The sequence below is a fragment of the Camponotus vicinus genome, unplaced genomic scaffold, assembly GCF_025532165.1.
Source record: "Camponotus vicinus isolate PSW18456_S1 unplaced genomic scaffold, iyCamVici1.0 SCAF_11, whole genome shotgun sequence".
Lineage (NCBI taxonomy): Eukaryota > Metazoa > Arthropoda > Insecta > Hymenoptera > Formicidae > Camponotus > Camponotus vicinus.
The window spans coordinates 3,065,986-3,084,004 of record NW_028141947.1 but is presented as its reverse complement, the minus strand read 5'-3'; positions in this window follow the sequence as shown (position 1 = coordinate 3,084,004).

Genomic DNA, 18,019 nt, shown 5'->3' with positions numbered 1-18,019 from the left:
AATGATGTAATTCATAAGTGTTACAATTGAAACATTTTATTTTTGCTTATTTCAGAAATATTTCAAATAAGATATTTCAATTGATACGTTTCGGAAATATTCCAAAATTATGTTTCATGTATATTTACAAATGATGTAATTCATAAGTGTTACAATTGAAACATTTTATTTTTGCTTATTTAAGAAATATTTCAAATAAGATATTTCAATTGATACGTTTCGGAAATATTCCAAAATTATGTTTCATGTATCTTTACAAATGATATAACTCATGAGTGCTACAATTGAAACATTTTATTATTGCTTATCCCGGGAAAAAAAAGTCCATGTCTATTTATATAAAAAAAAGTAAAATTATATACAGTCTTATATAATTATATATAATATCACATATGATTTTATCAGAGCATACGTTTTTGTATATGCTTAGATATGATGTCCATCTCTGACCATTTCTGATCATAAAAAATGATATTAGATAACTCACGTCATTTTGTACAATCAGACATAGTCAGATATTGATATCATATCTAAGCATGTATAAAACCAAAGCAAAGGTTAGTTTCATGTATGCTTTGATATAAATTATATATGATATTATATATAATCATTAAATATTATATATGATTTTACCGTTTTTTATATAGACAAATATAATTTTTCCTAAAAATTATATCTTGCATTATATATTTAATTAATTAAAAGTCCTCTTTATAAGTCCTCTTAATAAATATTCTTAATAAATAAGAATATATTCTTAATGAATAAGAATATATTCTTAATTTGCGACTTCTACGCCGCAACTCGATTTTCGTGTGCGCGACATGTTTCTTCATTTGCCGCTACGCGGCGACACCACTCTTAATTTTTCTCGTATTCAATATTTATCATGAAATGTATATAAAGGACTTGTATTAACGTAAGATCTAAAGTATATATTTTTTTCCCTTAGCAGTGATGCGAAAGAGAGGACGCGGCTCACACACAGGTTCTCTGTGTGCACGTGAGCCGCATCCTCTTTCTGATATCACTGTTTATCAGTTTAATTTCAAACTGAATTTAAAATAATTTATTTAATAATCTGGATTCCTTGTTGGGATTCAGAATATTAAACAGATTATTTGAAATTAGGCGGAAAAAAACTTTTAGACCAATAATTAAATTTATTTGACTTCAACAAAATTTATTAAATCCAAAGAAATATTTTTTTCTGTATATTAAGAATATCTCTTTAGAAGATTTTCCTCTTAACTTAAGAGGATCCTCTTGGCGCCTATTTTAGTGGTATATATTCTAAAGATAAGTGGCATATTCTTAAGTTAAGAATACAATTTTTTCGATGTACTCTTAATGGTACTTCTTACTAGTTCGAAAAATTTAAATTTAAATTTCACATTTAATACTTTATTAATTTCTTAAAATTCATGTCACTTTATTCGCTTGCTGACAAATTTTTTTATGAAGATGCAAAATCATTATATATTTGATTTAAAATATTTACAATCTTATAAATCGTTTTTAGGGTAACTAAAATTTTAATTCGGAGAAGTTATAATTTTCATAATCTATAATTATTACTTATTCCAATTAATTTAAGATTATTATTATAAATTAAATATTTGTGCTATTATATTTAAATAAAATGTTTAGTATATACAGGGTGTTACCTAGTAATCGCCTAATTCCTCGAGTGTAAGTAGAGTGAGTTAAACTGAGTAGGAAAATCTTCTATTGTTTTGAAATTTTCGCAATAATTAATGAGATATTAATTTAAAAAAATCAACGACCATCATGTTTTGGAGAGCGCCCTGTCCACCCTGTCGTGCCCCTAGTATCAAGTTACAGTGGGACAGCTTTTCTCGCCGCGTGCTCTTACTATCCGATTTTTTTAAATTAATATCTCGAAATTGTACATAGTTGTTTACAAAATAGTATAAGACTTACTTTAATTCAGTTTAACGAGATCTACTTATGGTTTTTCTTTTGGCAGATGTTAGAACGGACATCCTGTATATATATATATATATATATATATATATATATATATATATATATATATATATATGTATATATATACACATACGAGATATTATTTAATATAATATTTATTGATAATTGATTAGTTGCTATTCACCAATAATTAATGTCGATATAATTTGTTTTAGACAAGGGAATTTAGACAAGTGAATAGAATTAGCGAAAAGTACAAAAGTATGAAGCAATATGTTTTAAATATTCAAAGCAAGATACACGTCTTTTCGAAATCAAAAGTCAAAAGAATTACTTTCAAAATTTTGTAAGGTATCGAATATTCATTTAATAAAAGTAGTTTAATAAAAGTAACAATTATGACGCGAATACATTTATATATCTTTCTTATAAATAGCTTTTTATAAGGTTTATAGTTATCGATTTATTATTTATGCTTATGTGCGTTAATAATATATAATTCAATGCACGTGCACTTACAAAGATATTTTTTGGCCTGCGTTAACCGGTATTTCCATTTCTTTATTAACATGAAATAATACAAAGTGTTAATTATGTTTATAATTATAAATAATTGTAATTAAATTATATTATAGTATATGAATAATTCTAATTATATAAATGAGAAAGTATCTGCAATATTTGACATTATATTATTAATGTACCATCTAAAAATGTATTATCTAATTCAAACTTTATTCTGATTTATTTTTTAAGTTGTATTTGATTTGTTCGATATTTGTAACTTTATTTGTTAATATTTATTAATTTTATTATCTTGAATCAAATTCTTAATATATAATAATGCATATTAATGTTTAAATAACATCTAAAATTAAAAATTTATAAAACATATTATTACAATTCTTTAATATTTGTATATACATAATAACAATTTTATATGTATATAATAAATTGTTGTTATAAATTTAATATGTATTATTAATATTTTAAATATATATATTATTAATTGTTTTGTACTCATGATCTTTGTAAATTCTATATAATCTTTGATTTATAATAAACCACATGGTACAATTTTCTTATACATCTACATGTATATTCCTCTATTCTTCTTCTTATATATATTTAAAGAAATGTAATATATATATATATATTACATTTCTTTAAATATATATAATATATATATTACATATCTTTAAATATATATATATATATATATACACTCGCATGCATTTGTGCGAATATTTACACACTCACGCACGCGCGCATGCACGCACTGATGCACACAAATTAATTTGCGCCTACTATATAAGCAAATAGCGATATTTTAAATAAAAAACAAATTATATAATCATAAACCATTTTTTTCTATAATTTATGACAATATTTCGCAATAATTAATGTTTTATAATGATAGAAATTATCAAATTTAATTCACTTCATGTTATATAAAAGTCACAGCTTTCTATTAGAGTGATATATGTATATTCGTGAACCGCTAGTAGTGCATATGGCTATATACTATCCGATTTCAATCCGAGTTCAATTTACGGATGTCCGTAAAAAACGGTGTTAATTATAAATTTATTTAATAAGTTTCTCTTTTCTGAAGCATCATAAAATATAAATAACCCACGACATTTAAATTATTTGTCATCAAGGAATATTATATGTTTATTTAGTTCTCTTCGGTCTAAGTTTAATATTACGTCATATATCGTATAGTAGTATCATTACATAGATCATTACATAGATAAGAGTAAAATGTTGGTTTTGTATGTATGACCATATCTTTTATTCGATTGAACAGCATGACATTATAATACAGTCAAGTAATTATCGTTGTCACATTTTCATCAAAGTAGGACCGCAAAAATCTATATAATCATAGATAAAATATATGTTCGAGCTATGATTTATATTCTCTCTATATTGTAACGTTATAACTATAGCTGCAAAAAATTGGATTTTTTGTTTTGATAATTGCATTATATCGTGAAATATATATGTAGAGATATTCTAGTTAATAAATTTTCACGTAAATGTGCTATTTAAATAACTTTTGTAAAGTAGTCATTTTTACAATGAAATTTAAATGAAGAAAATGCAAATTATAAAATCATAATTGGAATTTCATTCATATTGGACAATTTTGAAAGGCATTATTCACGAATATTTTTTATTATTATATTTTTTTATTATTCTTATTATATTTTATAATATTTATATTATATTTTCTCATCAATTTTATCATACACATATCCTGTGTACGAATTTAAAAATCCAAGAAACCCGAATAGAGTAGTGTGTCAAATGGAATCAGGCATGATCAATACGTATACACAAGGAACAAAACTCATCGATATGTTAAAATTTATCTCGTGCCCATCTCTGCGCTAGCAGAAACCTTCGGTCCATCTACTAGACTTCCAAGGACGAATCCACGATCTTGTGAAAGCTGGTACGATTCTAGAAGAAATTATTTTCGACCCTTATCTCCCGCGGTACCGACAACACCCAATGAATGTCAATAAAAAAGAAGATTGTCCGCACGGCAGAGATCAATTAGGAAAATATTGGAATGTTATGTACTTGAATAATTAATAGCTGAATCAATACGTATTTTCTTTGCCTCGCTATGATATTTGTAAACTTCAGTTTCCTTATTTCACGACGAAAAGAAAAAGAATTCATTTGTCTGCTAAAGGTAACGATGGAATAAAGATGCTCCAAACGCGCATGGTAAAAAAATGTAAAATAGAGAACGGAGGAAAGAACTCTTCTGTAAGAACACTTTCCATATTATCAAATTCGAGAGATAAGCTCTGAAGAATTTGATGATCGTATATAAAACATATTTAATAATTTTTTCAAGAGATCTTATATTGATGAATGAAAGATACTTTCTAAGCAAAATTATCTTATTAATTTCTTCCTATTTTAGAATTCTCTCTGTTCGAATATTGGAGTGAAGAGAAAAAATGCAGAGCAAATTAGTAAAATGTAATTGATTCTAATAAGTGTCATTATTACGAGCAATTATGTTTAAGATACTTTTGATATTTTGTATGTATAAATCAGCGTTTCTCATTTTGTATGTATAAAAAAGCGATTCTTTATATAAAGAGCCTTATGGGCATATACGTGTCGCAAATGTTTGCCCCCGCAGTGTATATGCGATCCATAGGCTGCGGAGACATGAAAGTGAGAGTCCGGTATTACTCTTCGACTGTTCGAAGGCTGAAAGATCAATAATCGGGTTTAAAATGCGTCGATACATATGTGTAATTATTTGATTGTATAATATATTGTTATAGTCCGAAAGACTATAACTAGTTATTAAGACTATAATTAATTATTTTACCATTAATAAATTTTATACGCTTTAGATGCGATAGAATGTTCGCGAACCGCGTAAAACCGCTGCCTCAGCGAACCACGCGCGAGTTCGCCGGAAACGTGAAAATGCCAACGAAGGGATTCGACTTTGAACCTCCTTCGTTTGCACTTGGACTTGACCGCCACGAAAATCGTCCATGACCATATATGGTCATGTCGCTAGGCGATCCCCTCCAAAACACCCCTAAAATGAGGTGTTAAAAATCGTCCACCGCGGGTTCGCGGCGGACAGTCGTTAATTAAAATTCAATCAATAAAGAGTGCGAATCTGGGCTAGTTACTATTCAGCGCGACTTTAACACTTAAAGTCTAACGGGACGAAGGAAGAAGCGACGGAAAGAAACTCGAAATTTCCGAGAAGGATTACGAACTAAGATATATTTAAAATACAACCAAACTGTATACAAATCTAACTAGAATAAACGATTTAATAAAAAGGAAAAAAGAGAAGAAGCAGGTGTATATTGGATCCTAGGCCTTTACTGGTTCCTCCGGCAACATCCCACATCTCGTGCCGCAACCGGCACAACATTTTGGTGGCAGCGGTGGGATTGCCGAGAATAATAACCATCGAAAAATCCTGGACCTTTAATATCTGCAACAAAAAGAAAATATAAAATTAATAAAGTGGACGGAGCAACTGCTATATTAAAGCAGACCACAGCACATATAACGCATAAAGCCAACAAGTGATAAGTGACCACGATCAAGCAGCTGTATTTGAAAGGGAGCACCAACGCCCAAGGACCAACGTCGATCCACGACCTTCGCCAAGGCAACACATCGCCGACGGACAACGCATCGCCGACGGACAGCGCATCACCGACGGACAACGACCCGTATCTACTAGCAGCGTCAGCAGTCGAGCGAACCGATAAGCGACCATGCTCTCTAAAAGTGAATCAGTGTATTATCACTGAAAAACAGTAAATAGTCACTTATTACAGCAGTTATAAGTACAGCTGTAAATCAGTGATATTTTATTGAAAGAATCAGTTAATAATTTTGACTGTTTCAATCAGTAATATTTCTTTCGTTATTGTCAGTAATATTAAACTACAATTCATCTCTCTATCTGTTTCATATAAAATTAAAAAGTTTATTTATATTTACTAAATATTTATTATATTAAAAATTTTATTTTATTTATATATTACATGCATATTGAACTTGTTATTTTAAATAGATAACGAACGAATAATTTTCATTAAGTCGCCAGACATTTATTTGTTCGACTTATAAAGATCGATTTAATATCTGAAGCTTCTCTATTGAGATTGTATCAGAAATTAAATCGAAGTAATACTTCTAATTTTAAATGTCGCTCTTTGCAAACTTTATATAATTCTTATGACTAAAATTAAGTACGAGAGAGATAGCGATCGTAGCGGTAAACGAACGAACTAGCGATTACTGATTTTACAGTAAAATTTATTGCTTTTACAGTGAATTTTATTTTAACTGACCATAATCAGTGAGATATAAGATAAAATAACAAAAAAATAAGCGTTTCCACTGAAAATCAGTAAAATACTCACTGATTCTCAGTGAAATTTTATTTTACTGTTTAAATTAGTGATATTTTCACTGATTCACTTTTAGAGAGTGCGATTCACCGTGCTACTACTGTAAGTCGAAATTCAATTTAAATGTTGGAACCGTTAAACCGAGTTCGATTTAATAGCCCGCGATTTTTGAGCGTACCAGCACGATTGGCAAATAGATTAGATCTTGTAACACCGTTCCAAGTTGCGGAAGAAGCTACTCGCGATATACGAGATAGCGTGCGAAGAAATTTAGAGAACCAATATTCGAGTTTCGAATCTTCCGAAGCGCGCGAACGAGACGATAACGATAATTTAGAACAGGACCGACCAAGCATTAGTCGAGTTACTGTCAGAAGAAATTACTCGCCAATATCCGTTGATATTAGTCTCTTTGAGCCAAATCCCGTGAGAAATATGGATAACGAAGCCGTCGATAGAGAAATCGAACGCTTACGAGCGCAACAGGCCGGACAAAATGCAGCCGCGAATTATGAGGACGCCAGTCACCCGGTCGAAAGCACTAGTAACATATTATTAGCCGAACTCGTACATAGTTTTCGCGAAATGCAAGAGGAAATGCGAGATTTACGCGAACAAGTGCGAAACGTACCTAGCATTCACGAAATGCAAGAGGAAATGCGATATTTACGCGAACAAGTGCGAAACGTACCTAGCATTCACGAAATGCGAGAGGAAATGCGAGAATTACGCGATCAAACGCGAAACGTACATATTAACCAAGAAAACTTTAACGAGCCACGAGCAAATACAAACGATGTCCCACACGACGTGACGTACGGACGTACCGAACGCGATATCAGAAACAGACGTAGCGCAGCCCCGCACCATCTACCATTAAAAGAAGCGCGATCAATGATTCCCGAATTTGACGGATCATCGCGACAAAAACTGCAAGAGTTTTTAAATGCATGTACATACGCGGTACAAAATATTAATCCCGCGGACGAAGAATCGCTGATGCAAGCCATTTTGTATACTAAACTAAAAGGAAAAGCCATGCAAGACTTCGAGACGCGAAATATACAAACGTTCGAAGATTTAAAACAACAACTTGAAACGTGCTATCAAGCAAAACAAAGCACAACGCATTTACAAATAGAATTCAATTCGCTAAAACAAAAATCAAGCGAAACCGCACATGCATTCGGGCAACGTGTCGATGTACTCGCCATGAAGTTATATGAGTCCATGGTGGAAGGAGAAGAACAACCTCCTTCATTCAAACAAGCTATACAAGCAACCATTAAAAAACAAGCTCTAATAAATTTTCAAATCGGATTACGCGACGAATTAAAAATCCTCGTGCGATCACAACGATATACTTCGCTACAAGAAGCGATAAACGGCGCGAGCGCGGAAGAGAAGCTTATCGGACCGTCTGTCACACGAGCACCCGGCTTCTCTAATAAAAATAAATTCGACGCTAAACACACGCGACCAACTCGAGACACAAATATACAATGTTACAAATGCGGAAAATCTGGACATTACGGACGCGATTGCCGTAGCAGTTATAAAAATACATTACCAAAACCGGAAAAATCTACGCGAATAAATACTATAAATAAATTCTGCAAATATTGTAAAAAATCCGGACACAGCCGCGACGAGTGCTGGAATTTAAATGGACGACCAAAAAATAATGTTAAAATTAATAAACAAACTAATAAAAATAATTACAAAGATAATACGCGAGAACAGAAGACTTCGCATCGACAGTGGAAAAAGAGCGCCGACTCTGCAAGCAATAGCGAAGAGGAGCAGGAAGAAACGAAGAAGCAATCGCGACCTGCCCTAGAGTATCACGTAACGCATGTTAAAAATATGCATGCACCATCGAAGGACGAACTATTACAAGTTACACTACCAATTCGCGAAGTAAAAAACGGAAAACTCAATATGTTATATGATTCCGGATCGACAATTTCTTTAATCAAATTAAAAAATCTAATAGATAGCGCACCGATCTACGAGGAGAAAATTGCACTTACCGGAATAAGCGGACATAAAGTATATACACTCGGGAAAATGTACGCTACAATTAAAATTAATAACCATAAAATTAAACACGCTTTTTACATAGTAAAAGACGATGTAGCGATAGAACACGAAGGAATCTTAGGATTAGATTTCCTTAAAAAGCAAACGGCAAAATGCGACTACGAGAAAAATCAAATAACGATAAAGGATAGCATATTAAAATTACACCCGTGTAATAAAATTACTTTGAAGCCACGTAGCGAAACAATTATACGAGCCGCAACCAACCACAATCAGGTAGGAATAGTCCGAGCCGAAGAAACAGCACCAGGAGTTTTCATTGGAAGCTGCCTGGTAGAGACAAAAAACTTCTCATGCCCTGTGAGCATAATAAACACAACAGATAAGGTGATTGAAATGCCCACTCCAATAGTCACCCTAGAAGACATGGAAAAAAATAGGAAGGAAATAAACATAATAGAAACAGGAAGGGAAATCAAACATACCATTCCTCGTAAACAACAAATCTGACAATTACTGCGAACGCAACATTTAAACGCAGAAGAAAAGCAGACACTTTTAAAAATCTGCGAAGAATTCAGCGATACATTCCACTTGGAAGGAGAACCACTGACTTGCACCGCGACGGTAGAGCATGAGATAAACACGCGTGCCGACACCGCGCCGGTGAACGTGAAACCGTATCGTTTACCCGAGAAGCATAAGACAGAGGTAAATAAACAAATTCAAGAAATGCTAAAGGACGAAATTATTCGAACTAGCACAAGTCAATGGAACGCACCGTTATTAGTAGTGCCGAAAAAAGCAGACGCATCTGGAAAACCGAAGCTCCGAGTAGTAATAGATTTTCGGAAGCTGAATGAATTAACGATAAGCGATTCATTTCCATTGCCTAATATAACCGATATCTTAGATCAGCTGGGAAATGCGAAATATTTCACCACGCTAGATTTAGCATCAGGATATCACCAAATCCCAATGGCTGAGAGGGATAAAAATAAAACAGCTTTTTCAACTCCCTACGGACATTACGAATTCAATCGAATGCCGTTCGGATTAAAAAATGCGCCAGCAACATTTCAACGACTGATGAATTCGGTCTTAACAGGAATACAAGGACTTAGATGCCTGGTCTATCTCGACGACATCGTGATATACGGATCGAGCTTAGAAGATCATAATAAACGTTTAAAGGAAGTACTACAAAGACTGCGAAAAACTAATTTAAAATTGCAGCCGGATAAATGCGAATTTTTACGCAAAGAAGTAATTTATTTAGGGCATATTATTTCGGAAAACGGAATATCGCCAGACCCGTCAAAACTAACGGCAATAAAAGAATTTCCAACGCCGAAAAAGGTAAAGGATATTCAATCCTTCATAGGACTTGCAGGATATTACAGAAAATTTATTGAAAACTTTTCAAAAATAGCCAAACCGTTAACAAAATTAACGAAAAAATCGGAGAAGTTCGAATGGACAACGGAACAGCAAGCAGCATTTGAACTACTTAAGGAAAAATTAATGACTGCACCAGTGTTGAAGTACCCTGACTTCACACAAGAATTCATAGTGACCACCGATGCCTCCGACTATGCGATCGGAGCAGTGTTATCACAAGGAAAGGTAGGCAACGACCGACCGATTGCTTACGCCAGCAGAATATTGACAAAGGCGGAGCAAAATTATAATACCACTGAAAAAGAATTACTAGCAATTGTATGGGCCGTAAAACATTTTAGACCATACGTATATGGAACAAAATTTAAAATTGTGACCGATCACAAACCGCTAATATGGTTGTTCAACGTAAACGACCCCGGTTCAAGACTAATCCGATGGAGATTAAAATTAGAAGAATACGACTATGAGATTATACATAAGGCCGGACGAGCAAACGCGAACGCCGACGCATTAAGTCGCAACGCGATACCGGGACCCTCAAATGAAAATAATAATCATGCCGTCTTAATAATAAAAGAAGAAGAAGAAGAAGACGAAGAAGAAGAACAAGAAGACGAAACAAGCAACGAACAAGCAAAAACATATACAGAAGAGGAGAAAAAGCAAATACTCTTCGAATATCATGATGCACCTATAGGAGGGCATCAAAGAATAGAACGGACAATAAGAAGAATCCGACTTCAGCACAATTGGAAAGGCTTGAGAAAAGACGTCGAACGATATATTGCAAGATGCGAATCTTGCCAAAAAAATAAATTATCGCGAAAAAATAAAGTACCGTTAATTATTACAGATACGCCTAATAAACCATTTGAAAAATGCGCGTTAGACATTGTCGGACCGTTAACAATTACTAATAGTGGAAATAAATATCTACTCACGTTCCAAGATAACTTAACTAAATTTAGTAAGGCAATACCGATTCCGAATCAAGAAGCGAATACAATCAGCAAAGAATTTGTTATAAAAATAATCCTTGAACACGGAATACCGGAAAAAATTTTAACGGATCAAGGAACTAATTTTATGAGCGAAATATTTAAAAATACCTGCAAACTATTAAAAATAAACAAAATACAAACAACCGCGTATCATCCAGAAAGCAACGGCGCGTTAGAACGATCACATCGCACATTAGCCGAGTATCTACGACACTACATAAACGAAGATCAAACGGACTGGGACGAGTGGATACCGTTCGCGATACCTATAATACAACGTCGCATACCGCTACAGGATATACACCCTTCGAATTGGTGTACGGACACCAAGCCGAAATTCCGACAGCGCTAACAAAAGCGCCTAAACTAACGTACAATTATGACGATTACGCGCAGGAATTAAAAGAAAGACTAAGAGCGACAAATCAACTCACGAAGGAACACTTAAAAGAAGAGAAATATAAGACTAAAAAACAATACGATAAAAGCACAAAGGAAACACAATTCAAAGTAGGAGACAAAGTATTAGTATACGACGAAACATTACGACGAGGAAGATCAAAGAAACTAGAATCACTATGGACCGGACCATATACAATTTTAGAGAAAAACTCCGACGTTAATTACACCATAAAAAAGGGAAGAAAAGCGACACGCATGCACGTGAACAAATTAAAATTATTTATAGAATATTAAAAATATAAAAAGTACTTACCCAGGTGAGCGACCACGACCACGTCCGATGGGGGGCATCCTTTCATTCAGCGGGAAGAGGCCCCAATGGTACCGGCCCCCTACGCTGACCACCCCCGCGAGCCTGAGCAGTCGCTCAAACCTCCGACGCCCCCGCAAGGCAACGAAGTCCTGGGCTTCCTGCGCCCGGAAAATGTCCAAAAAATCCCATACCCAGTGCAGGGCATCTCTGGGATAGGGCACTACTTCATGGACACTGCGCTCACCCGTATCAACGTCTAAAATTATCCGTAAGGACAATGGGCCATTCGCGTATACGCGCAAACATGCCCGTTCAAACCGGTCGCGCGACAAAGACGGGCCACACAGCACATACCGTGCCGCACCAGACACATTTTGGCACGGGCCACACACTTCACCTCTACTATCGGATAACTCCTCCGACGAGGTAGGATAACTCGTATTTGACATAGTCGACAGACTCGTATTTGACAGTATAACTAACGAGTGTTACTGCTTAAAAGACAGCGAGAGACTGAAGCTCGTAAAAGAATATAAAGTATAGCAAAGCTAGTCAAGGAAAACTAAAACCATTCTCACAATGATAAACGTAGCAGGAAACGGAAAAAAATATGACACTCGCAAAAGTGCATAATATAATACCTAATACATATTATTACAGAATACTAACACTAGGGATCAACCCCGTTCCCACCGAGCAAGACGAAACCCGTCTTCCGTTTGAAATTGAAGAATTTAAGCACAACCCAGGAATCTACTACGAAAAAATCGGAAATCTACATCAAATCAAGAAGACTTGGAAATTAGTAATTAAACTAGATATAACCGAATTAAATGACAAAACCTGGCAATTAAATAAATATGTGCAACAAACAAACGAAATATATAAAAACATAAAATCCGGAGATCACATTAAAAGAACGTGCGAAAATTTAAAAAACATTATTAACAATGACTCCAATACACTAGCTAAAATAATAAAATTAATAAATGATCTGTATAAAGCATCATCAGACAGACGCAGAGGTCTGATAGATGGAGTAGGATCAATAACTAAAACGTTATTTGGACTTATGGACGCGAACGATAGAAAACTAATAAGCGAACAAATTCAATTATTACAAAATAATCAGCAAACACTAAAACACGTCGCGAAAAATCAAATAAAAGTCCTAAACATTACCATAATTCATTTAAATAAATTAGAAAACATATTAGATCACAATGGTAAATTAATAAATCATTATATTAGAGAATATACGACGCGAGAAGAAATAGACGAACATTTCACTGTAATTACCGCGATGCTAACAGATCTAATCAGAGACGCGAAAGATATTTTAGAATACCTTACATATATACGTAAAGGCATAATGCATCCGCTACTAACACCAATAAATGAAATAATTTCCCATTTAAAAGAAGCCGTCTTACAGTTACCGCGAGGTTCGTATTTTCCATTCGAAATAAAATACGATGAATGGTTAACGATAGAAAATTATATGAAAGTAAGCGCGTACTGCGACAAAACAACTGTATACACCATACTAAAATTTCCAATAGTCGCACAACCAATGTATGATATTCTGAATGTAATATCGCTACCAACACATAATTATGTAAATAAATTTGCGTATACGAAAATAGAAAATAAATTAATCGCAATAAATAAAGATATGCGTATATATGTACTTTTGACAAAACAAAACCTAAATGATTGTATAAATAATAATAATCAATACTTATGCGAAAAAAGTCAACCTATATACCATGTAAGCAAAAATACACCGTGCGAAATTAAAATGTATATACGAGCGCAAGATTATCGCGAACATTGTAACATAGACTACACGATAATGAACCGCACCATATGGATTACGTTACAACAGCCACACTCTTGGCTATATTCGACTGCATCCGAGCAGCAAATTATAATAAATTGCGATAACTATCCTGAGTATAAAAAGATACTCACAAAATCAGGTCGAATTATTTTAAACGACAACTGTAAACTGACAACTGCAGACATGACGATACAAACAGAAACGATTACATACAGAACAAATATAGAGACATTTCTACCAGAATTCAATATAATAATTTCCCAAAACATTAACGATTCAAATGACGAACGAACATTCAAAGACATAATAAATAATCCTCTAGAATTAAAAGAACTAAGTAATAAATTAAAAGAAATGAATAAAGATTTAAATAATAACGAAAATAATTTCTTTAAACAGAAGGAATTCATTTATCCAATGGCTTCCAGTGGAATAACCACTATAATTATTATAATATTAATAATATGGATAATTGTCCAATATAAGAAAAAGAAATCTAAACGACCGACTGTCACAATAATAGACGAAACTGACAAACCATACGGAATGCCTAGACCAATATTAAAAAGAAATAAAAGTACACGATTTTAGAATAAATAAATTTTAACTTACATATAAGAAACGATTATAATAAACATTGTAAGCGGGAAATATATTGTATTCAAAACAGGGATATATATACGTATAGAAAAACTTCGTTTAGAACCTCCGTTTTTCTTTTCCAACGGGGGAGGGATGTTATAGTCCGAAAGACTATAACTAGTTATTAAGACTATAATTAATTATTTTACCATTAATAAATTTTATACGCTTTAGATGCGATAGAATGTTCGCGAACCGCGTAAAACCGCTGCCTCAGCGAATCACGCGCGAGTTCGCCGGAAACGTGAAAATGCCAACGAAGGGATTCGACTTTGAACCTCCTTCGTTTGCACTTGGACTTGACCGCCACGAAAATCGTCCATGACCATATATGGTCATGTCGCTAGGCGATCCCCTCCAAAACACCCCTAAAATGAGGTGTTAAAAACCGTCCACCGCGGGTTCGCGGCGGACAGTCGTTAATTAAAATTCAATCAATAAAGAGTGCGAATCTGGGCTAGTTACTATTCAGCGCGACTTTAACACTTAAAGTCTAACGGGACGAAGGAAGAAGCGACGGAAAGAAACTCGAAACTTCTGAGAAGGATTACGAACTAAGATATATTTAAAATACAACCAAACTGTATACAAATCTAACTAGAATAAACGATTTAATAAAAAGGAAAAAAGAGAAGAAGCAGGTGTATATTGGATCCTAGGCCTTTACTGGTTCCTCCGGCAACATCCCACATCTCGTGCCGCACCCGGCACAACAATATGAATATAATGTAGTTGAAAGCAAAATTGATTTAATTTCCATCGATTGTTATCGACTGTATCAAGATTTGCCGTCGTAATTTTTTAAACTTTGTTTTGATTTCATTTACCGTGCGATATAAAGTTAATGTGAAATGTGTTATATAATATAATTATAATATATCTATGTTTAATAGAATATCCATCTCTTTTTTTAAAAATAGGTCTATTAGAGCATAAATATGTGGAAATTCTAAACAATCTGAAATAAAACTTGAAATATATTCGTTCATGTGAAGTATTCATATTTTTATATTATTTTATTATAAATTGAAAAGATATTATAAGAAAGATCTTACATACAGTGAGACATTTAAAATATTACAAGCCATTCTTGAAAGTACACATTATATCTATGAGAAATACAGAAAATTACATTTATTATATGTTTATAAACGTCTATAAATATCTAATAGCCATCTTTCCAACCTATCATTTCTCACTGGATAGCAAAAATTGTTTTAAGTAAAAGGTATTTCATTTAAAAGAAAAAAAAGCAATATATAGATATTAGTCTGACTTTGGGGTGTAAGTGCCAAAATCATATAAAGATCAATCTAGATTTTTTAAATGGAACTACTCTATTTTTTTTATATAAATCGATTCGTCACAAATATTTGGCATAAAAATATGGAATTGTTAATTGCAAATTACATATTTTTTCTTCAAAACAACTATGTGTTTTCTTTACACCAATTGATTCCTCTTATTATTTTGTACGTAAAAGCATTAAGGTTAGATAATCGAAAAATGAGTATTTTACAAGATATTTTACGGTTTATGTAAAATTAAGAAATTATTTCAAGCCTCATAATTCAAAAAGTACTTAACGAAAAGGTACTTAATTATAGTGTTTTGGAAAGCTATCGAGATAAGCTACAAGAATGTGCAAAAATATATAGGGTGTTCCATTTGAAAAAATTGAAGTGACCTTCACGTGACCTTCAAATGACTCTTCAAGGTCAAACCAATGGTACCATCTTATGGCCCCCTCGAAACCATACAACTTTTGTCGAAAACGTTTTTCTCTAAAATACTTAGTTTTTGAAAGAAAAGGGGTGTACGGGTGGTCTAGGACACCCTGTATATATATATATATATATATATATACAGGGTGACCCATTATAACTTAGGCAGCCAAATAACTCGAAAAATAAGCAAGATAGAGAAAAATGTTTTAGACAAAAGTTGTATGGTTTCGAGGGGGCCATAAGATGGTATCATTGGTTTGACCTTGAAGAGTCATTTGAAGGTCACGTGAAGGTCACTTCAATTTTTTTAAATGGAATACCCTATATATTTTTGTACATTCTTGTAGCTCATCTCGAGAGCTTTCCAAAACACTATAATTAAGTACATTTTCGTTAAGTACTTTTTGAGTTATGAGGCTTGAAATAATTTCTTAATTTTACATAAACCGTAAAATATCTTGTAAAATATTCATTTTTCGATTACCTTACCTTAATAGTTTTATGTACAAAATAATGAGAGGAATCAATTGGTGTAAAGAAAACACATAGTTGTTTCGAAGAAAAAATATATAATTTGCAATTAACAATTCCATATTTTTTCTTAAAAACAACTATGTGTTTTCTTTACACCAATTGATTCCTCTCATTATTTTGTACATAAAAGTATTAAGGTAAGATAATCGAAAAATGAATATTTTACAAGATATTTTACGGTTTATGTAAAATTAAGAAATTATTTCAAGCATCATAACTCAAAAAGTACTTAACGGAAAGGTACTTAATTATAGTGTTTTGGAAAGCTCTCGAAATAAGCTACAAGAATGTACAAAAATATATAGGGTATTCCATTTAAAAAAATTGAAGTGACCTTCACGTGACCTTCAAATGACTCTTCAAGGTCAAACCAATGATACCATCTTATGGCCCCCTCGAAACCATACAACTTTTGTCTAAAACATTTTTCTCTATCTTGCTTATTTTTCGAGTTATTTGGCTGCCTAAGTTAAAATGGGTCACCCTGTATATATATATATATATATATATATATATATATATATATATATATATATATACAGGGAGTATGGATATGAGTTCCATAATACAGTCAATAATTCAGTCCATAATACATCAAGTATTCAGTTCCCACACTTCGTCAAAATAGGACCATAAAAATCTATGTAATTGTAGATAAAAAATATGTTCGAGCTATGATAACATTACAATTATAATTGCAAAATATTAGATTATATGTTTTGATGATGATTGTATTATATAATGAAATATGTAGAGATATTCTCGTTAATAAATTTTCGCGTAAACATGTTGTTTAAATAATTTGTGTAAGGTAATTATTTTTAAGAAGAAGTTTACATGAAAAGAATACTGCTTGAATGCAAACTATATAAAATCGTAGTTGGAATTTTGCTCATATTGGATAATTTTGAAAGACATTCACGAGTTATGTTTTTTATTATTATATTTATTATTTTTATCACATTTTTAAAAAATTTATATTATATTATTTTATTATTTTTATTATACAGCCTGTGCATGAATTCAAAAATCCAAGAAACACGAGTAGAGTAGCTTATTGTGTCAAGTGGAATCAGATACATGATCGATACGATGTACGTATATGAGGAGAACAAAATTCATCGGTATATTAAAATTTATCTCGTGCCCATCTCGGCGCTAGCAGAGAAACTTTCGATTTTCTGCTTCGGTCCACCTACTGGACTTCCAAGGATGAACCCATAATCTTGTGA